The sequence below is a fragment of the Octodon degus genome, unplaced genomic scaffold (genome assembly GCF_000260255.1).
Source record: "Octodon degus isolate 3935 unplaced genomic scaffold, OctDeg1.0 scaffold00026, whole genome shotgun sequence".
Lineage (NCBI taxonomy): Eukaryota > Metazoa > Chordata > Mammalia > Rodentia > Octodontidae > Octodon > Octodon degus.
Genome location: NW_004524602.1, coordinates 12,364,894 through 12,384,949, shown reverse-complemented (window position 1 = coordinate 12,384,949; position 20,056 = coordinate 12,364,894). Strand labels below are relative to the sequence as shown.

Genomic DNA, 20,056 nt, shown 5'->3' with positions numbered 1-20,056 from the left:
TGGTGCTGGGGGATTGAACCGCGGTCCCTGATGCCTTGCCAAGCTTGTTCTAAGTAGGTGCTTTAGACCACTGAGCCATCTCTCCAGCCCCAAGTAAGCCTATTCTTATGCAACTCACCAATACATGTATTTCATGTATACTTCTAGGAATGCATATCATACTTTAATTAAGTTCTTTAAATATTTTTAATGAAATACCTAGGTACAAATTTAGCAAAACATGCAGGATCTATGTGCTGAAAATTACAAAACACTGATGAGAGAAATCAGAGATCAACTATGTTAAGGAGAGAAGCTGGCCTAGATTGGAAAAATAAACATTATAAATATGTCAGTTCTCTCCCAAACTGATCAACAATGTTTATCAAAATCTCTAAAAAGCTTATCTGTATCTATAAATAAGTTTACTTTAAAATGCAGAGCTGCGGCTATAGCTCAATGAGAGTGCTTGCTTAGTATAAAAAAAGCCCTAGAATTCAAACTCCAGCACCAAAAATAATTTTAAAAAGAATCACATGTGTACTTAATGACATGAAAAGATAAACATGGCATTGCTTATTTCATAAATCAAAAGTGAAATCCCTATCTGGTATACATTTGTTTAAAAGATTAGTGGGAGAAAAACATACAAAACATATATAAAGGCAAAAGAATTAGGATAGTTTAAAAACATAAGCTTTACCATCAACTTGAAACAACTAAGAAGAGGTTGGGGAGGCAGTTCAGTGGTCTAAGCACTTGCATGGCAAGCATAAGGGACCTGGGTTTGATCCCCAGTACCACGTGCAGTGCCAGCCGGGACACTGAGCTGGCTGTCAAAACTGTAATCCCAGCACTGGGTAGGCTGAGACAGGAAGATCACTATGAGTCTGAGCTGCATAGCAAGACCCTGTACCAAATAAATAAATAAATGATTTTAAAAATTGAAAAAAAAACAAACCAACTAAGGAAATCTTAACAATTATAAATAAAATATAATACAATCCTCAAAAGGAAATAGGTTAAAAAGACCTATGGAGTACCCTGGGGACAGCTCTCCTTAAAAGACGACCATTTGTTTCTATTTTACCTAAACCTGGCCCTAATTCCATGCACTGGCACGTACAGATCTGGCTCAGGTAATACTTTACCCCCTCAACCGGTTTTGTGACGCTGATATTAGCTTTTGAAGCAACGGCCAGGTCAGTGGTGCCCACCTACAGCTCCCAAATGCTATGTGTGAGCAATGCCAAATGAGACCGTGCACTGTGGGCTGGGGCTGAGGTTCAAGAAAGAAGCCCTTCCATCTCCAGGCATGAAGGCCACACAGCACAGCTGAAGCAGGGGCCAAAAGCACAAGATACTTCCTAAACTATGTTACACAGATTCCTTCAAACTTTGAGGTCTGCACACCTCTCTCGGCACAGTGCAGAGGTGCTGTTATGCCTCCTACCTAGCTCAGCTCACAGAATTCAGGAACCTCCTGCCATTCTCACAATCACTTAACTTCAAGTCACTCCTCTTCACAAATCAATAAAACCCAGGTTCAGGCCAGAGTCCTGGCCTCTGTTCTGCTAAGCCATTATTCTGAATGGACTTAGGACCTCCCGGTTCCCCACCACTGTAGATATGTTGTGTCTTCATTCTCACCATGGGTTGCACTGGAAGTAGTAGACTAGAATTACTTACTGGAATTCCAATACCTTTTCTCTGGGATAACAAATGTGGACTCCTCTGGACCATGACGAGGCCACAGATGGCTCTCTATAAAGACCATCAAAAATCTGCTTGAGCACAGATAGTAATTAACAAAGAAAACTATGAGATGTTATCAATAAATCAGAAAATAAGATTTTTTTAAAGAATCTGTAAGTGGTTAAGAAATAGACAAAAATCTACTTCCGAAGAAAACAGGCTCTTTAGCACTGCTCTTATTCCAATAGTACTAAGAGTCAGAGATGGTTATATACACACAGAGACAAAACATAGCATGTATGCCCAAAGAGTAATACTTTTTTTTTACTACTAAAAATTGAACTGTGATCCTTTATACCAATATGCATTCCCATCCCAAGCTCCCTCTCTTCTTCCTTTTTTCTTGAGACAGGATCTTGCTAATTCACTAAACTGCCCAGGCAGGGCTTTAATCTGTGATCCTCCAGCCTCTGCCTCCTCAAAATGCTGGGGTTACAGGTATGCACCACCATGTCCTGTTTTAAAGTTTTCTTTAAAAGGTATGGGTCACTATCTTTTAATCTAAGACAATGTGAAACTGGTTTTCCTTATCAAATTATAAAACAAAAAATGCAAAGTTTACAAAAAACAATAAAGAAATCTTTATACTAATTGTGAGGCAGGAGGGACCCTGTCATTCCCCAAGAGGTACTTTTTATTTTTCCACTACTGCCTAAAAGGCCTTGCAGCCAGCCTGGCAATATCAGAAGCCCAAGGCTTCTCTGTGAGACATATGTGTTGGCTGCAACAACTCTGGCCAAGGACTTGTCCCACATGACTCTACACTGTAGCCTCCCTGGATGATGCCACCTCTCTGCAGTCCTCCTTAAATAGGTCCACAAGAGGCCATTCTGCTCCCCGATACTGTGCATGCCTGTACCACCTGTTTTCCTATATAAAGCAACCTTCCTATACTCTTGGTCTATGCACTGTTTCCCCTTATCCTGTACCGTAAGTCCTAATAAGGATCCTTCCAGATGGCATATTTTACCTGTTCATGATTTGTATCTTGAGTAGAACATGCTGAGCTGATAAACTCAGAGCCGGTAACACCAAAGGCCACTGATGCCCAAAGCAGCCAAACTGGCAACACTGAAGACAACTAGCAGCAAACAGCAGACAGCAACAAAAAATTGCCAGATGCCACCATCTCTGACAGCTACAAGAATTCCCTAAGTCTGCCTCTAACTGCTGGCTCCAAAAAGTGAGACAGGCCATTAACCCTAAGAGCTGACAGTCCCTGGCATGCAAAGCTCAGGACTAGTAACACAAACATAGATTCACTTTTCTGATTCATGCTTTCTATATGAATTAAGTAAGAACCTTCAGCCAACTGGCAACACTTTAGAAGTCCATAATGGATTTTTCTCCTTTTGAAAAAGAGGGTGGACAAGGGTAAGAAAAATTAAAAATTGGGGCCGAGGAGATGGCTCAGTAGAATAAGCACAAGGGCCTGAGTTAAATCCCCGATTCCACCAAAAAAGAAAAGAAAAATTAAAAATGGCTTAAGAATTGGACCGTTCCTAATTGCCATCTTACATGTGACCAAAACTCCACAATGCCCTCCTTAAAGTAACATCCTAAATACATTCTTTACCTATTCACCTACTCTTGCTAACATGTCAGCTTGCTATGAGAGGAAGAGGAAAGAACTGTTTCAATCTCCTTAGGAGATGACCATCTTCTGCCTCTTGCCCCTGTATGTACTGCTTATTGATTTGTTGGTTTGTTTTGAAGATATGGGAATTGAAATCAGGACTGCCACACCAAGCTACATCTCCAGGATTTTTTGTTATTGCTCTTTAATTTAAGATAGGGCTTCAGTAAGTTGCCCAGGCTGATTTCAAACTTTGATCTTCTGCCTCAGCCTCCTGTGTATACTTTTTTACTGCAACAGAAGACTATAGTATTTCAGCCAGTCATAGCAGCATACGCTTGTAATCCAAGCATTTGGAAGACAGGCAGGGCTGTGACTTTCAGGCCCACCTTGGCTTCACAGTGAATTCAATCTCAGCCTAGGCTTTATGGCAAGTTCAAGGCTAGCTTGGGCTATATATTGTAGGACACTGTATCAAGAAACAACAGGGGAGAGAAAAAAATTTTAAGAACTGGGGATCTAGTTCAGTGGCACAGCACTTGCCTAACACATGGGAAGTCCTGCAGCCAATCCTCGGGAAGAGGAAAATTGTTTTTCAATATTTCAGGCTATAAAAGGGTATTACAGAATTAACTGAGACAGTGTGACACAGCATACAGATGTGATATAGAAAACATCTTTTTGCTAAGGCTAGAATCAAACCCAACGCCAGCTTTAAATAAGCAGAAAACTTAGATTCAAGAACCAGCAATGTAAGGAAAAATAAACAACCTATCTATCTGCCTTTCACAGTTACAAGGATCTCATGAGACTCCATGGGAAAAGTACTTCAATGCAATGTGCTAATGTGAGCTCTGATTATTACAAGTTCATGAACTATGTAAATCTCAGGTCTCACATAAAGGATGAGGGGATCCTGTAAATTGAGCCTCAATTTATTTGTAAGTCTGAAGCTCTGGTGTAAATAGTGCCCTCTTAGCCTTGTACCTGCATCTACTCTACCTCCTGTGGAGCTGTAACTTTTTCTATGGATCCCAGGTCTTCATGTTTCTTTCTCTTCGTGAAAAGGGTAGGATACAGCCAACTCTTCTCATTCTTTTCTTATGGCCCTGACTACCTGAAAGTTAAAGAAAATATATCTGTTTCTTCCAAATAGACTTTAAGCCCCCTCTCAAACTTATTTGTATTTATGTAATGCTTTCTACCTTCTATATTTTGCAGTGCAGATCACTGGTTATGCAGGTAGACTCTGGAGCCAAGTGAGTCCAGATCTTGGCTCTGCTTGTCACCTTTAACCTTGAATAATTCACTTAATCCTTTTATCCTTTGGCTTCTTATCTGTAAAGGACTAACAACAACATACCCACTACACAAAAGCGTAACAACAGTACTAAGAACACTGCTCAGATATAGCAAATATTACACAGTGACTTTCCTTTTCTAATACTGCTTCTCTAGATGTATAGTATAGGCTGAGATAAAACAATGCAATATTTATATTGAGAGTCTCAATATAAATATTAAAAGTAATTTTTAAAAATTAAAGGAGGGGATGGGGAAGTAACTCAGTGTGAATGTTCAATCACTGCGGAAATCTGTATGGAGATTCTTCAAAACACAGGATATGAAGTCAGATTCCAGCCAGCTATTCCTCTTCTGGGCATTTTCAAGAATTTAAAAACATCGTAACACAGTGATATGTGGGCACCCACGTTTACAGCAGTACAATTTGTAACAGCTAAATCTTGGAAACAAACCAAATGCCCATCAACCCAGGAATGGATAAAACAGCTGTGATCTTTTTCTACAATGGGGAACTACTTAGCCATAAACAAGGATAAACTGAAGACTTTTCTAGGTAAATGGATGTAACTGGAGAACATACTCATAAGTGAAATACACCAGATGCACATGTATGAACACTGTATTGTCTCCCTAGTGTGAGATGCTAAAAGAGTAAATAGGAGCAAAAATATACAGCAGATATTGTTAAAATGGGAAGAAACTGTTCAAAAGGAAAGAGAAACTGGGACGGGGAAAGGAGAAAAGGAAGTGAAAAAATTAAAATTATGCACACAAGATAGTTACTAATGTCTCTTAGTTCATTGACAAGAAACGTCTGTGCTAATATTGTTGGACAATTAAATGCCTGTATCTTGTACTCTGAGTAACTAATTTACAGATAACAATACATGATGTATTAAACCACCGCTACCCTATTATCTTGTTTCAAATTTTCTCGTTAAAAATAAAAAAAAAATTAAAGAATAGTTCTGTTACTTCAAAATCCCTAGAGAATCCATAAATTTAAATGATGATCATTAATAGCTACCAACATCACAAAGATAGTAAGAATTTACGTATGTACCTCTTAAAAGAAACAAAACCACTCCTATTAAGTACCCATTCCAAAAACAAAAATAAAAACAATCTATCAGCTACAGGAAATTCAGAAGACAGAAAAATGTGTTAAATGACATTACAGAAATGAAATCAGCAGAGTGAAACTATGAGAAACATCTCAAGGCAAATTACAGTTTCTTCTAAAAAAACTATAAGAAAGAAGTGCAAAGTCTAAAGATGAAAAGTGAATAAACAGCCAGGCATGGTGGCTCATCTCTGTAATCGTTCCACTCCAAGAGGCTGAGGCAGAAAGATCACAAGATAAAGTCAAGCCTTAGCAACTTAGTGAGAATCCAACTTAAAAATCAACAGATGGTAATGTAGCTCAGTATTAAGGCCTTACGTTCAATTTTCAGTACCTTAAATAAAATAAACAAAAGTGAAAAACATCCCAAATAATTATATAGACCTTATTTGAATCCCACTTCAAGTAAATAATTTATTTATACTTATCTGTAAACCAGAGAAATAACTTACACATGTGATATTAATAATTTGCAATAGGTGTAACTCAGCAGTAAAGCAGTTGCCTAGCATGTATGAGGCCCTAAGTCTGATCACCAGGATTACAAAAAGAAAAGTATCTTTTTATAAAATTTGGGGTATGATGACCGATATGTCATAAAAGATTCTTTTTAGAGCTCAATATTGAGATATCTGAAATGTACAAATTGTATATGTCTAGAATATGATTTAAGCTGATCTAGGGATTGGGATGAGGTGGTATACAGAAATATACATGAAGCACAACATCCTGAACATTGATAATTCTATGTACTTAAATATTCTTTTTTTTTTTTTTTTTTTTTTGGTAGAACCGGGGTTTTGAACTCAGGCCCTTGTGCTTGCCAGGCAAGCACTTATTCTACTGAGCCATCTCCTTGGCCCCTAAATATTCTATAATAAAAAGAAAAAATGTTGCTTAGAAATTGTACCTCCCTCGGACTATACATAACCTCTACATATTCCTGTAACAGATGAATCCAGTCAGGCAAAGTGACTGCAAATTTATTGACGTCAAATTATACAGTACTATAAGAAATCATTTGGAAGCCAGACTCAGTGGCACATGAATGTAATCCTAAACTACTCAGAAGGCGAAGACAGGAGGAAAGAAAGTTCAAGGCCTGTCTGGGGTCCTTAGCTAAACCCTGTTTCAAAATAAGAAGTAGGGACGCACCTGAGTGGTAGAGAACTTGCCTTGCATGTGGGTTTAGTTCCCAGAACTGCAAAGGGAGGGAGGAAAAAAAGAGGGAGGAAAGAAATTATTTAAGAGGCTGGGAGCGTAGTTCAGCCACAGGGCACTTGTCTAGCATGTGGGAGGCTCTAGACCTTGGTTTCCAACCCCAGCACCACATAAAAAAAAGTCATTTAACATGAATTTTACTAGTGATCCCATGCTAAATTTTCTTGTGTTCATTTAGTAAGGCTGTCACAGTATTTAACCAATTTATAGCTTTCTGTCAAAAAAGAATACAATGTTCAGAGGGGCATGGCAGCACACATCTACAAGGCCTGCACTCATTAGCCTGAGGCAGGAGATCACCAGGAGGCCTGCCAGGGATACACAGCAAGACACCTCAAAACAAAGCAAAAAAAAAAAAAAAAAAAGACTAACAAGTACAGTATATTTTTATTAAATATAGCAAAAGTCACAGAAAAAAAAAAAAAAACATGCAGGCAATGTTGCACAGTCATTGCTGTCCTTCTACTCCTATGAGCCTTGGGACTTCTGGAATTTATCAGCTGCAGACTTAATGCTTAAGCACTCCAGGCCAGGGATATAGTTCAGTACAACTGTATCTGCCTGGCAAGCATGAGGGTGTGAGTTCAATTCCTGGTACTAAAAAAAAAAAAAAAAAAAAATGCTTACGCACTCCAGTTCACCGAGCTACCAAACAGGACCAGTTTCATCTTGCATACAAAAACCCTTTCCTAAAAAACAAAAAAACAAACCTTTCCTGCCTGCCTGCTCTGAAACAAGGAGCCAAGCTAACAGATGGCAGACCACGAGGGGGGAACAGTGACAGGGAGGCAGCAAAGGAGAGCATGTGAAAAAGGAAAAATAACACTGAGACCTCAAAGACATCTTAAATAATAATTAAAGACCATAAAACAATGAGCAATTCCTCAGATTTCTGCAAAAGTCACATTGTCAATCTTGAATTTTTTTTTTTTTTGAGTTTCCATTTTCTTTTTTTTTTTTTTGAGTTTCCATTTTCTATTCCTTTTCCAAATACAATATCATATCACTCAACCTTTTCAAATTTTTGCTTAAAGCTAATTTAAAAAATTATTTTCAGTTTGTACTGCTTCAGGTTTTCATGGAGTCAAACTTCTTTTCTTATGCTTATTGGGCAGCTGTGTTTCTCCTAGTGGCTTATGCATGTATCACATTAACTGTTACTTTTCCTGATTTAGTTAAAGTGTTATATGTATTTGTGGGTTTTTAGAGGGGTTGTAGGGGGACAAGGTCCACTATGTAGTGCAGGCTGACTTTGAACTCACATATGTAGCCCACGCTCCCCTGGAACTCACAGTGATCCTCCTGCTTCAGTCTCCGGGGTTACAGGTCTGCTTCTCTGAGCCTGGCCTATTCTGTGCAGTTACAACTGCTTATCTTTCAAGTTTTAAATTCAATGTTTGTATGACAGGTTGAATTACTTTAATAAAGCTAAATAAACTGGTATCTGATTTTACTCCTTTATACACCATAGTTTTTAAAAACTGCTTAACATCTTAGAGTAATTAAGCAAACCAATGCAAACCACTCTCAAAATGAACAGGAGAAATGAGACATACCAAATTGTCATAGATATACTGCTGTACAGTACATCTAGGTCTTAAAAACACCTAGATTTAATGCTAGGGCTGTAGCTCAATAGTAGAGCACTTGGTTAGCCTGGGGTTCAATCTCCAGGAAAAAGGGGGTAGGGGCGCAGCAGGAGGTGGAGAAAGAAGAGAAAAGAAGAGAAGAGATGAAATTCTAATTATGAAATAACAGCCTCTTGAAAATCAAGTGAAAAGCAGCAGGGAAGCCAGTTAAGAGACTACCCACTGTAATTAGCTAAGAGATAATGATGGTTTATATCAGCATAATAAGACTGAGATGATGCAATACAATCGATTGGATGAGAAAGAGAGAGACAGAAAGAGAAGACAGAGTCAAGAAAATTTGATGATAGTTAGGTTATAAGGTACAAAGAAAAATGACTAACTTAATAGTGGTGCCAATTTACCATAAGCAGATTCAGAGAAAATGATGAGTACAGGAAGCACATCTTAGGTGTACAAATTTAGCCTATTAGCCAAATGAGCTATAGAATAAACAGATGAATTACGATGACACTGAATTTCATAGAAGGGGTCTGACAGGAAAAGGAATATTGTGGGACTGTCCTGCTTCAAGGTTGTATATGGTGAGATTTTTGGACTTATGTGCAAACATGAGAAGCATAGAATTCTTTATCCTATTTTTTTAAAATATAATCTAATTTTTAAATGCTTTTTTACCATATTCTGTAGGGACTTAAAGTTCAACATATCAATACTTGATGAAAAATACCTGTTCCTTATTATGCCTAAGATGTTTGAAATGCAGTGAGATAGTGAGGTTAAGATTGATAGCCCAAATCGTTTGATAATAACAATAAGCTTTTCTTCTGGATGGTTAACAACCTAAGTTTGCAGACCAAAATTAGAGAAAAAGGAGGGATACAAGGAAAGCCAACATTTTGGCCCTAGCCTTCTAAGGTCAATTAAGACTCAGGACATACGAGAACTTGTACTGTAACGTCATGTATCTCGGTAGTGTCCCAAATTTTCTGATCAAGAAGATTATGGGGCCAAAGAAGAAAGTGATCGATGACACAGAGTGGGCCTAAGGAGAGTCACATGGGGAGAAGATACTCTCTCAGGCTTTCACAGAGAGCACATTGGCCAAGCATTGGCCGTGACTCATCCACATGGCTGCACTGATAAAGGTTCTACAATCTGAGGTACAGGATCTCAGGACAAATCCTGAGGGCATTTCACTGACCTTCTCAGACCAAAAAGCTACAACTCTTGTTGCATAGGTCCTGCTTTACCTTGGTCTTAACCATCCAGCAGAAAAGTATGAAGACGAAATTATAAGAAATAAAGCCATGCTGTTAAGTTGAGCTGTGGGGGACTCAGGTCAATAATTTCTGACATTGCCAGTTAAACAGAAGACCCATGCTATTATGGGCTACTGGACTCTCTTAGAATATTTTGCTGAGTTTACACACCTATAATATTCAATAACGGAACTTAGAAAAAATGGGGTATACAGATGAATGTCCATTTTGTATCTGTGTATTCAAAGTGGTTGGGATAGATATATAGTTACATTCTGTTAATGAATAGAATGATTTGTTCTAATGGTGTTTGTAAATAGGATCACAAGTCCGCATCTTGTACAGCAATTAACCACTAAGAAGAATATATGCAGTGTATTATTTGTTGAAAAATAAAAAAAAAAATTAAAATAAAAAAATAAAAATAAAAATAAATAAATAAATAAAAAAGAAGGGGTCTGGACTGAAAATGTAAAAGTGGGAGAAAGCCAGCACATAAATAGAAGTGAGAGCCATAAAACTAGATAAAGGTAATCCAAAAGGATTTGGGTGTTTTTTTCAAATTCTTGCTTCAGTTCTATGAAATAGCAATTATTATTACTCTCATCAGGATTAGATTAAGACTTTCCTAACACCACTAAAGCAATAAGTAGTACTTAAAAAGAATAGAAAACAAAAAAAGGTATCTTGTCTACAATTCCCATGGGCTTTCTCAAATAAGACTCAGCATCTGTAACAGGCAACACAGATGAGACAGCTGGAGAGAATATTTCTCAGTTCTCTCAAGGACAGTACAAAACTACAGTCACTCGAGATACACTGGAGAAAAGTTAATTCTTTATATACATGATGTACAAATGTCTTAGAATGTTAGAGCTTAATTCTCTGGTGAACCCCAGTTTAAAAAAGCTCTACTCTTTTCTGTTATAGTTACTAGCCCATTACTATTGCTACTATTAGGAGCCATTTAAAATGAGGTCTTTCTAGGGGCCGGGGAGATGGCTCAGTAGAATAAGTGCTTCCCTGGCAAGCAAAAGGGCCTGAGTCCAATCCCCAGTTCCACCAAAAATAAATAAATAAATAAAAATAAAGAGTTGTAAAATGAGGTATTTCTATACAGCAAAGAAATCAATATAATGATGACAGCCTATAGGTGCAAGAAGATTTGCAAGGTATTTCATAGGAGGTTAGTATCCCAAATATATAAAGGATTTACACAACTCAGTAGTCAAAAACACACACCAAAAAAAAAGAAAAAAACACCTACGTAAAAATGGGCAAAGGCAGTAAGAAGACTACTACAAAACAATACAAAAATGATCAACAGATGTATTAAAAGGCCTACTCCTCAGAGAAGTGTAAACCAAAACCACACAAGGTGCCACCTCACACCTACTAGGACAACTATGACCAGAAAGACAAAAGATCAGGTATATCTCAGTGCACATACTGTAAAAGAACAGACAGAAAATGATGAAAAGGATACAGAGAAAAAGGAATACTTTTTTACCGTTAGTGGAAATGTAAACTAGAACAGCCATTATGTAATTAAACGTCAGGAGATTCCTCAAAAAACTAAAAATAGTACTTCTTTTTTCTTCTTTCCTGCATTTAGGACAGGGTGTACAGGGTCTCACTTCGTTGATCAGACTCATAGTGATTCTCCTGTTTTCAGCCTCCCAAAGCGCTGGGATTACAGGCGTGCACCACCACAACGAAAAATACTACTTCCAGCAACTTTCCTTCGGGGTATATATACTAAGAATATCAGAACCTCATCTATACACTTGTATTCACTGAAGCACTATTCACAATAACCAAGATTTTTGGAGGGGATACTGGGAATCAAACTCAGAACCCCACACTTGCCAGGGAGGTGCTGTACCACTGGGCAGACCCCCAAGCCTCAGTAACCAAGATATTAAAACAACCTAAATATGTCAACAGGTAAGGATATAAAGAAATTGCAATGTTATTTAAAGAAAGGATATCCTAGCTTGGTGTGGTAGAACTCACCTGTAAACTCAGGACTTGAGAGGCTGAGGCAGGCAAATCATGAGTTTGAGGCCACCTGAGTTACATAAGACTGTCTCAAAAAAAAAATCCTTCCATTTACTACAACATGGAAGATACTATGTTAAGTGAAATAAGCAAGAGGCAGCAAAGAAAAATACTTTAGTGTGGTGGTACACATCTGTAATTCCAGCATTCTGGGAGGGTGAGGCAAGAGGATCACAAGTTTAAACCAAACCTGAGCAATTTAGCAAGACCCTGTTTTAAAATAAAAACTTAAGGAGTTAGGAATGTAGCTCATGTAGCCCTGGATTCAATTCTCAGTACTAAAGAACAAGGAGAGGGGAGAATGATGCTTAATTTCTTTTTTATGTAAAAACAACTTGGGAGGCTGTAAACAGGTGGATCACTACAAGTCTGATCTACTAGTGAGATCCTGAACATCCTGTAGACCCTTCCCTAAAAAACAAAATAAAAATAAAAATAAAACCCACCATCAATGTACAAAAAATAAAAAATAAAAACAAAAGGAGAGAGATGCATGTTTTTTTAAAAAACTGCAAGTTGTAGTTGTATGTGGAGACCTAAACTACAGCACGAAGACTTTAGTTTAATATTATTATACTGCATACTAGATACTTTCTGAGATTTTTTTGGTACTCTTACCACAACATGGGGGCAATGATAGATTATATTAAATTATTAACCTGTAGAAAGCATGTTGTACACTACCTTTACACAACAAATAAATACAACATAAAAAAACAAGGAGCTGACAGCATGTTAGGCCCTGAGTTCAATCCCCAGCACCACAACAAAATAAAAATAAAAAATAATAATAATACAGATAAAAAATATATGTGGACAAAGTAAGTCACTATCCTGTGGCTGTTTTATGGGCTTTCTCTGTTGCAAGTAAACTCAAGTGTTCCAAGTTAGACAGGTAATAGTATCAAAAGGCGATTTTACTTTAAAACTAAACCAGACTTTTACCGATTCCATTCGCAATCACTACTCAGCATCTGTTGGCCTGGAACAGTCACTTCAATATCACTAGAACCCAGGTAGAGTAGTACATGTTTATAATCCTAAGGCTGAGACAGGAGGATCACAAGCTCCAGCTGAGGCCGAGCAACTGAGCAAGACCCTGACTCAAAAGAAAAAGGGTTAGACATGTGAGAGTGAATGAATTCAATCCTCAGTGTATGCAAGCACGCACGTGCACGCGCGCGCACACACACACACACACACACACACACACTGTGAGAGGAACTCTACTAGAATACAAGCACCTAAATCTCAAGGAACTTTTTTCCTCCTAGGGATCAAACACAGGATTTCACATATGCATCTACCGCTGAGCTATATCCTCAGCCCTATTTCTTTATTAGTGTATCTAAAGATGTAGAGCAGCATCCTTTCTGGGAAAGAACCTAAATTTTTAGCCTCACTAGGTAGACCATGTTACCCTGTAGGATGGAAGGAACTACTAATATCTGATAGGATAATACTAGTCTAGAACTTTAAATTTTGTTTCATTTTTAAGATTTTCTTGGCGCCGGGGAGATGGCTCAGTAGGATAAGCACTTGACTGGCAAACGCAAGGATCTGAGTTTAATCTGTGGTTCCGCCAAAAAAAAAAAAAAAAAAAAATTCTTCCTCATGAATTATGACATTACTAGTCACAGTAACTACCATAACATGGGTGTCAATATGTATAGTTATGTACTGTTTAAAATAGCATACAACATAAACCAACTACTATGTCCACACACAAATTCTCAAAAATGATAGCATGCTTACAATTTCAGATACCCTTTGTGAAACTACATAATTATTTCAGAGCACAGGTATTATGAGTCAATGCAATGTCTTCATTAAATATAAAAGATTTCATCAATGACAAAATTCAAGTAGGCAAGAAACTGCATTCAAATCAATTTCACTGTCACATAATTACTTATATGAGTGCAATATTAGCAGATAATGCATTCCATTTTCAAGCTGTAAGAACCTATCAACCACGGGCATTAAGTTCCCTTCCACAAGGGACCACTGGAAAGACTACAGAGCATTTTTTAAATTGAAAGAATGAAATCAAGAAATTGAAAAGCATGACAATGTATTCCATTAGGCAGCCTGTAGGGGGAAACAACAGGAACTTTCACATATTATTAGTGGAAATACAACTGGTACCGTTTATATGAAGGAAAACTGGAATTACCCAGCAAAACTAGATGTATACTTAATTTTTTACTCATCAACCCTATTCCTGGGAATCTCCTTTGAAGACACTCTCTAACAATACAAGGAAGTCATCCGATATAGCAAGGCCCTACTTCAAAATAAAATTTTGATAAGTTCTGGGATATAGCTCAGTATTAGAGGGCTAGCCTAGCAAAGCAAGGCACTGGTTCAATCCTGGATACTGGAGACTTAGGTATTATATTAGAATACGAAGTATTGTCCTGCCCACCCCACCCCCGGGGGCATGCTGAGCTGTGGCACACACCTGTAATCCCAGTGCCTGGGAGGCTAAAAACAGGAGGATCACCACCGAGTCCTATCTGTGTAGTGAGACCCTGTAGACCCTGTACTAAATACATTTTTTAAAAAATATCAGTACAAAATCAAGCTCTTTAATATATAGAGAAGTATACAGTTGTTCTTTGGTTGTGGGGCTGCTCCCCTCCCCTGGAAATTAATGAAACCGCTGCTGCCAAGTCCCTTTTATAGGGCTGGGGATATAGCTTAGCAGGCAACAGTGCCTGCCTGGCAAGCACAAGGTCATGAGTTCAATTCCCAGTACCCTCCCCCAAAAAAGTCCAAGAATTCAAGCCCATTTTATAAAATGCTGAATCGTTTGCTTACCCACACATATACCCACTTTATATCATCTCTAGATTATTTCCAATGCCTAATGCAATGTAAATGCTATGTTAATAGTTATACTACATTGTTCAGGGACTGATGACAAGGAAAAAAATCCATACATGTTCAATATAGATGTAACTGTTTCCAATATTTCTAAATACATGCATATTGACCTCGTATGTAAGCAAGGCCAATCATATACATAATTCCTAGCCCTGTCATTTGAAGGCCCAGGAGCAATGACACAAACAACAGCATAAAGTAGTACCAGATGATAACCTACAGGATAAAGCATATACCCACAAGGACATAGTGATATAAATAAATGAAAAAGATATCTCTCCACTCTAGAATTCCAGTTTAAAAATTCCAGGAATAAGAGAAATTCAAAATCATTGCCCAAATACCACAGTTACAATGGTTGCAGACAAAATTGACCAGTGAATATTAATATCAGTGAGAGAGGGCTAGAGATGTGGCTCAGTAACAGACTGCTTGCCTAGCACTCTATTAAAAATGAAGAAATAAAATCAATAAGAAAGAGGTTCAGGAGAAACAATGCACTTACAGCTTCAAATCATCTTCTCCAAAATATACATCAACTACAAAAGGTTACCTAGAAGAACCTAGGCAAAGCCACCTTTTTGCAAATTTTCTGTAATCTAATATTATTTAGAAAAAAAAAACTAAAAGTAGATAAAATTAATAATTGAATTCACTTGCCATATTTATTTGCTCAGGGATCTCATCTGGAATTTAATATTCCCACTAATTTATTTTTCATTTTATTAGTACTCCATGTTTGCAGGACATACCGTTGGTACTTGTACATGTGCAGAACATAGCTAAGTTATTTTTATTTTCCCTTCCTCTCCTTTCCCTTCTCCAACATTCCCACTAATTTAGAGGGTCCAGTAAACACAGCAGAACACACCAGAAAAATAAGACTCAGATCTGGCATCTAGTAAATAAATTACTTATCTTATGCTCCCTTACCATAGTTTTTTCAGTTTTCAAATTCCTTTCTAATGACTTGGACATTATTTTGTTTTCCACGTCATGATAATCTGCAAAATGCAACTAGATACAGCACTGGAGAACGTTTTAGAGCTTTCAAAGGTAACAAGCAGCATGCTGCAGCACACATGCTATACGCTTGCCACTACTGGCCTAGAACAACAGATTTTATGTGCTAAGCCCCAGTTTTATTAATAATAAAGGTATTTTAAAAGTTGGGGGTGTAATTTTGTATCTGTGTATTCAAAATGGTTAGAATAGATATATAGTTACATTCTCTTAATGAAGAGAGGGATTTGATCTAATAGTGTTTGTAAATAGGATATCATGTCCGCCTCTTATACAGCAATTAGCCACTAGGAAGAATGTATGCAATGTGTTAATTATTGAAACTGTCCTACCAATTTGGTTTGAAACTGTCTCATTGCTATTCATTTTTCAATAAAACTATGGGAAAAAAGAAGTTGGGGGTGTAGTAAGTGGTAGAGTAGTGGCATAGCACGGGCCAGGTCCTGGGCTCTATCCCCAGCACTGAAAAAAAAAAAGTTATCTCCAACAAAGTGTATTATTTATAAAGTTGTACAACTACAGAATTCAATTTTCATTTCACCCACCTGCTTTTAGCCTAACACAAGCTTCTCCTTGCTATCCAAACCACAATGTTATCATTATTGTCACCATAAGCTTTGAAAATCTGATTGGAGGGGCAGGGCTGGACACTGAATCAATGACCAGGTACATGCTAGGGAAGTACAGTTCACTGAGCTATCATTGAGCTATATCCCCAGTCCCAAACTCTAAACTTTAAAAGATCAACAGTTCAAGATATCTAATACCCTTTTAGTTTCTATTTAAAATAATAAGGAATAATTCAGTCTTACTCTTTCGGGAAAATGCTTGAGACATTAGAATTGTATTACTATTTATTATATACATCCTCTACTAACCAATATACATCCCAATAAGCAATGCATTCTCCAAAATCCCTTTAATTCAAATGGGATTTTCAGGAGATGTTCATATGAATGAATATATTAAGTGACACATTCATATTTGCTTTGTCCCCCATGCACCACCAGGATGTCTGCATCTGGAGCGGAACACATGCCCAGCAAATGAATGGAGAGTGGTCACATGTAAACAGCATGACTAGAAATTTAAGAAGCCAAATGATAAAATCCTTAAAGAAAGCAATATTCATGAAAGTTTAGAATTACAAGCAGTCTTAATAGGCCACTTAATCTATTCCAATGACAAACCCAGACAGATGACAATCTAACCTATTTTTAAAAGCATCCACATTCCCAACCTCCCCAGATATCTCATTCTGCCACACAATCTATCATGTGATTTAGGGGTAATATTATGACTTACTGTTCTTTGCCCAGTCTAAGCTGTCTTTTCTCAAATAATACAATATATTTTAACTTACTTCCAAGATAAACAAATATGTATAGGCACAGAATACGTGTGTATATATGTACATACATGCATAGCACACACCTAGGTCACTCGTGTTTGCTTGTGTACGCTTGTGTACACAGGAGTTAATGGAAATATACCTAATCAAAGCACAACCCTATCTCGCTCTAATCACAGAAAAAAACACTAAGAACGTCACATAATTTTGATCTAAAAATAAACAATGAAAATCAACTTTATAAAATCTGACCACAAGTTTCGCCCCACTGTGATTATAGTTTCTATACTTTCCACAAACGCTGCCCCAATATGAGCACCACAAGCAAAACTGTAAAAATAGACTCTATTAAACAGACTACATAACTTCTAAATTAAAAAAAAAAAATCAACGTTTAATTTTAAAACCATCTGGCTAACAATTTTGGAAGAAAGCCCAACGAAAGAGAAAGTGATGACAAAGGACAACCAGAGATAATGAATAAATAACTAGTTTTAATCAAGCACACCAAAGAAATGACTCAAATAAAACAGAACATTTTGGGAACATACTGTATATGGACCGGGGAAGTCCCAGGAAAGAATGAGACAAGAACTATTTGGCGGGGGAGGGGGGATGCCTGTTAGGAAATTCGCCGATTTTATGATTCCTATTATTTGATTGCACATACCTTCAAAGTATTACAGACTTTTTTTTTTAAACTCAGGCATATTCCGTCCGTGCTTCACAGCTATTTCGGAGAGATAGCATGTCTTTTACATAACCTCCTGGGAGAGGTGGCACCAGCTCCCAGCCTGCCACCCGTCAGCGTATTCTCTGGGACAGCTCCTGTCATCAACATCCTCATCTCATCCTGGAGACTGCACACAGAGCCTCGTCTCCGAGCCCGACAGCTAAGGCGTTATACATGGCTATCGTATCGGGCGGGAGATTTGGAGAAAGCCTGAGCACAGGACGACCTGCGCCCACTCAAAGGCAGAGGCATCCCAACCTCCACCCCTCCAAAATCGCCCGAAGACGGCAGGGGCCCCCGGGGTCGCAGCCGTCCCCAGGTCCGAGTCGGGCCGCTGCCCTCCAGCCCCCCCGAGCCCTGCGCGGGGGAGGGGCGCTCGTTACAGATAAAGGGGTGGGAAGGTCAGAGACGCGACCCCAGGGGCCGCGGGGCCGGTACGGCACACCGCTGGAGGGGCGGGTCCCTCGGCCCCATCGGGGGTCGGCTCGGTGCGGAGCCCCGGAAGCAGGGAGCCTCCCGGTGTCCCCGAGCCTAGCGGGTTCCCTCAGGCTCCGCCCGCCGCCTCCCCAGGACCCCGGCAGCCCTCCGCCAAGGCGGCCCCGGAACGGCCCCTGGCGGCCTCTCCCAGCCAGCCGAGCACCCACACAGGCGGCCCAGAAGGCAAACGAGGAGGAGGAGTTACCGTGCGCGGCAGTGGAGTGCAGGGGTGGGGCGCGGCTCCGGCGACCCGAGCCCGGCTCGGCAGCGACTGTGGTGGCCGCGTCCTTTATTTTGGGGGCAGCGGCGGCGACTTGTCAAAGGGAAAGACGTAAGAGGCGGCAGCCGCGGCCGCAGGCGAATCTCGCGGGATTTGGGTGGAACTCTCGCGCGGTCCGAGCCTTCGCCCCGCCCCCAAGCTGCGCACCGGCGGGGAGGAGAGTGGGGGCGGGGGTGGAGTGCAGAAGGAGGAGAAGTGAGGCTGGGGGCTGAGGGGGTCGGGGGAAGGGGCGAAGGGGGTTGGGGGAGGGCCCGGGGGCGGGGAAAGCCTGCCTGGCTCGTGGCGACCCGGCGCGCCGCTCAGTCCTCGCGGAGCCCGGGCAGCCCGCCGGCGCGCGCGACGCGGACTCTGCCGACGGAGCACAATCGGGGGCGTCTCACAAAGGCGGGAGCAGGGCGGGCGGCGAGCGCGTCCCGCTCTCCTCGTGGCCCCGGCGTCTGGAAGCTGCGGGACGGAGGGACGCTGGAACAGCCCGGGTGAAGCCGGGCGGCCACACCCCTTATCTGGACCACACGCGGCGCTCCGCGCTCTTTATCGCGCCTCGCAGCCGGGCCTCTCCCGGGCGCCCGGGCTCGGACGCGGCGCCGCAGGGACGCGCTGAAGTGAAATGCCCTGCGGGTGACTCCAGCCCTGGTCGTGACCCCGATCCGTACCGCGGAGCCGCGTGAGGGGAATGACACTGCCGCGTGGGCGTCGTGGGTCCGAGTGATGCTTGAATTGTTAAATGGCTCCGACACCTGTTTCCCTCCAGGCCGTGCGCCTTTCAGGCCACTTTTGTCGGAATAGTCTGAGCATCAGATCGTGTGTAACTAACCTACGAGGGAATGGGGACAAAACATGGAGCAGGTCTTTACCTTCCAGGAACCGAAGCGGAAGGCACAAATAATAGATTACGCAAAACTGTATGTGACCCTAATGTAAAAAAACTACAGTGAGGCAGTGAAATTGGAGAGAGAGATAGATGATAGATAGATAGATAGAGAAGCCTTTTAATCCAAGAGTCAAGAGATAACGTTCTTCATTGTCAGACACTAGTGAAAATTTTGAAATCACTAAGTGAATGACGGCGGCCAGTTGCTTAACCTCTCTGAACCTTCGTTTCTTATCTGCCAATTTACAATGTTAGTTCTTACTACATTTCCTCTGAGGAGTAAAATACATAGGAAGGTCCTGACACCCATTCAGTATTCAGTAAATCCAGATGACAAGACCTGTACTCTTAGAGCTCTGGGAGGCTGAGGCAGGAGAAATGAAAGTTCAAACCCAGCCTGAGCAACTTTACAATTTAGGGAGATCATGCCTAAACCTATTTATGTCTAGACATACAGGTCAGTGCAAAGGCTCTGGGTTCAATCCCCTGTACTACGAAAGAAAAAAAAAATTCATTAGGATGATACACACCCATAAGCCCAGCTGCTCAGATGATTGAGGC

At 40.1% G+C, this 20,056-nt stretch overlaps 1 protein-coding gene across 9 annotated transcripts in view; it reads right to left on the bottom strand.

Annotated features, from left to right (window-relative positions):
* The window catches only part of Herc1 (HECT and RLD domain containing E3 ubiquitin protein ligase family member 1), a 205,579-nt gene extending 186,878 nt beyond the window's left edge, over positions 1-18,701 (bottom strand). For 8 of the 9 annotated variants that reach the window (XM_023712424.1, XM_023712425.1, XM_023712431.1 and 5 more), the window contains exon 1: positions 18,550-18,681. The gene's annotated coding sequence lies outside the window, so the exon portion shown is untranslated. Of the gene's footprint in view, positions 1-18,549 lie in introns of all 9 variants that reach the window. The other variant, XM_004628831.3, reaches the window with a different exon arrangement.
* Between the last annotated feature and the right edge of the window lie 1,355 nt (positions 18,702-20,056).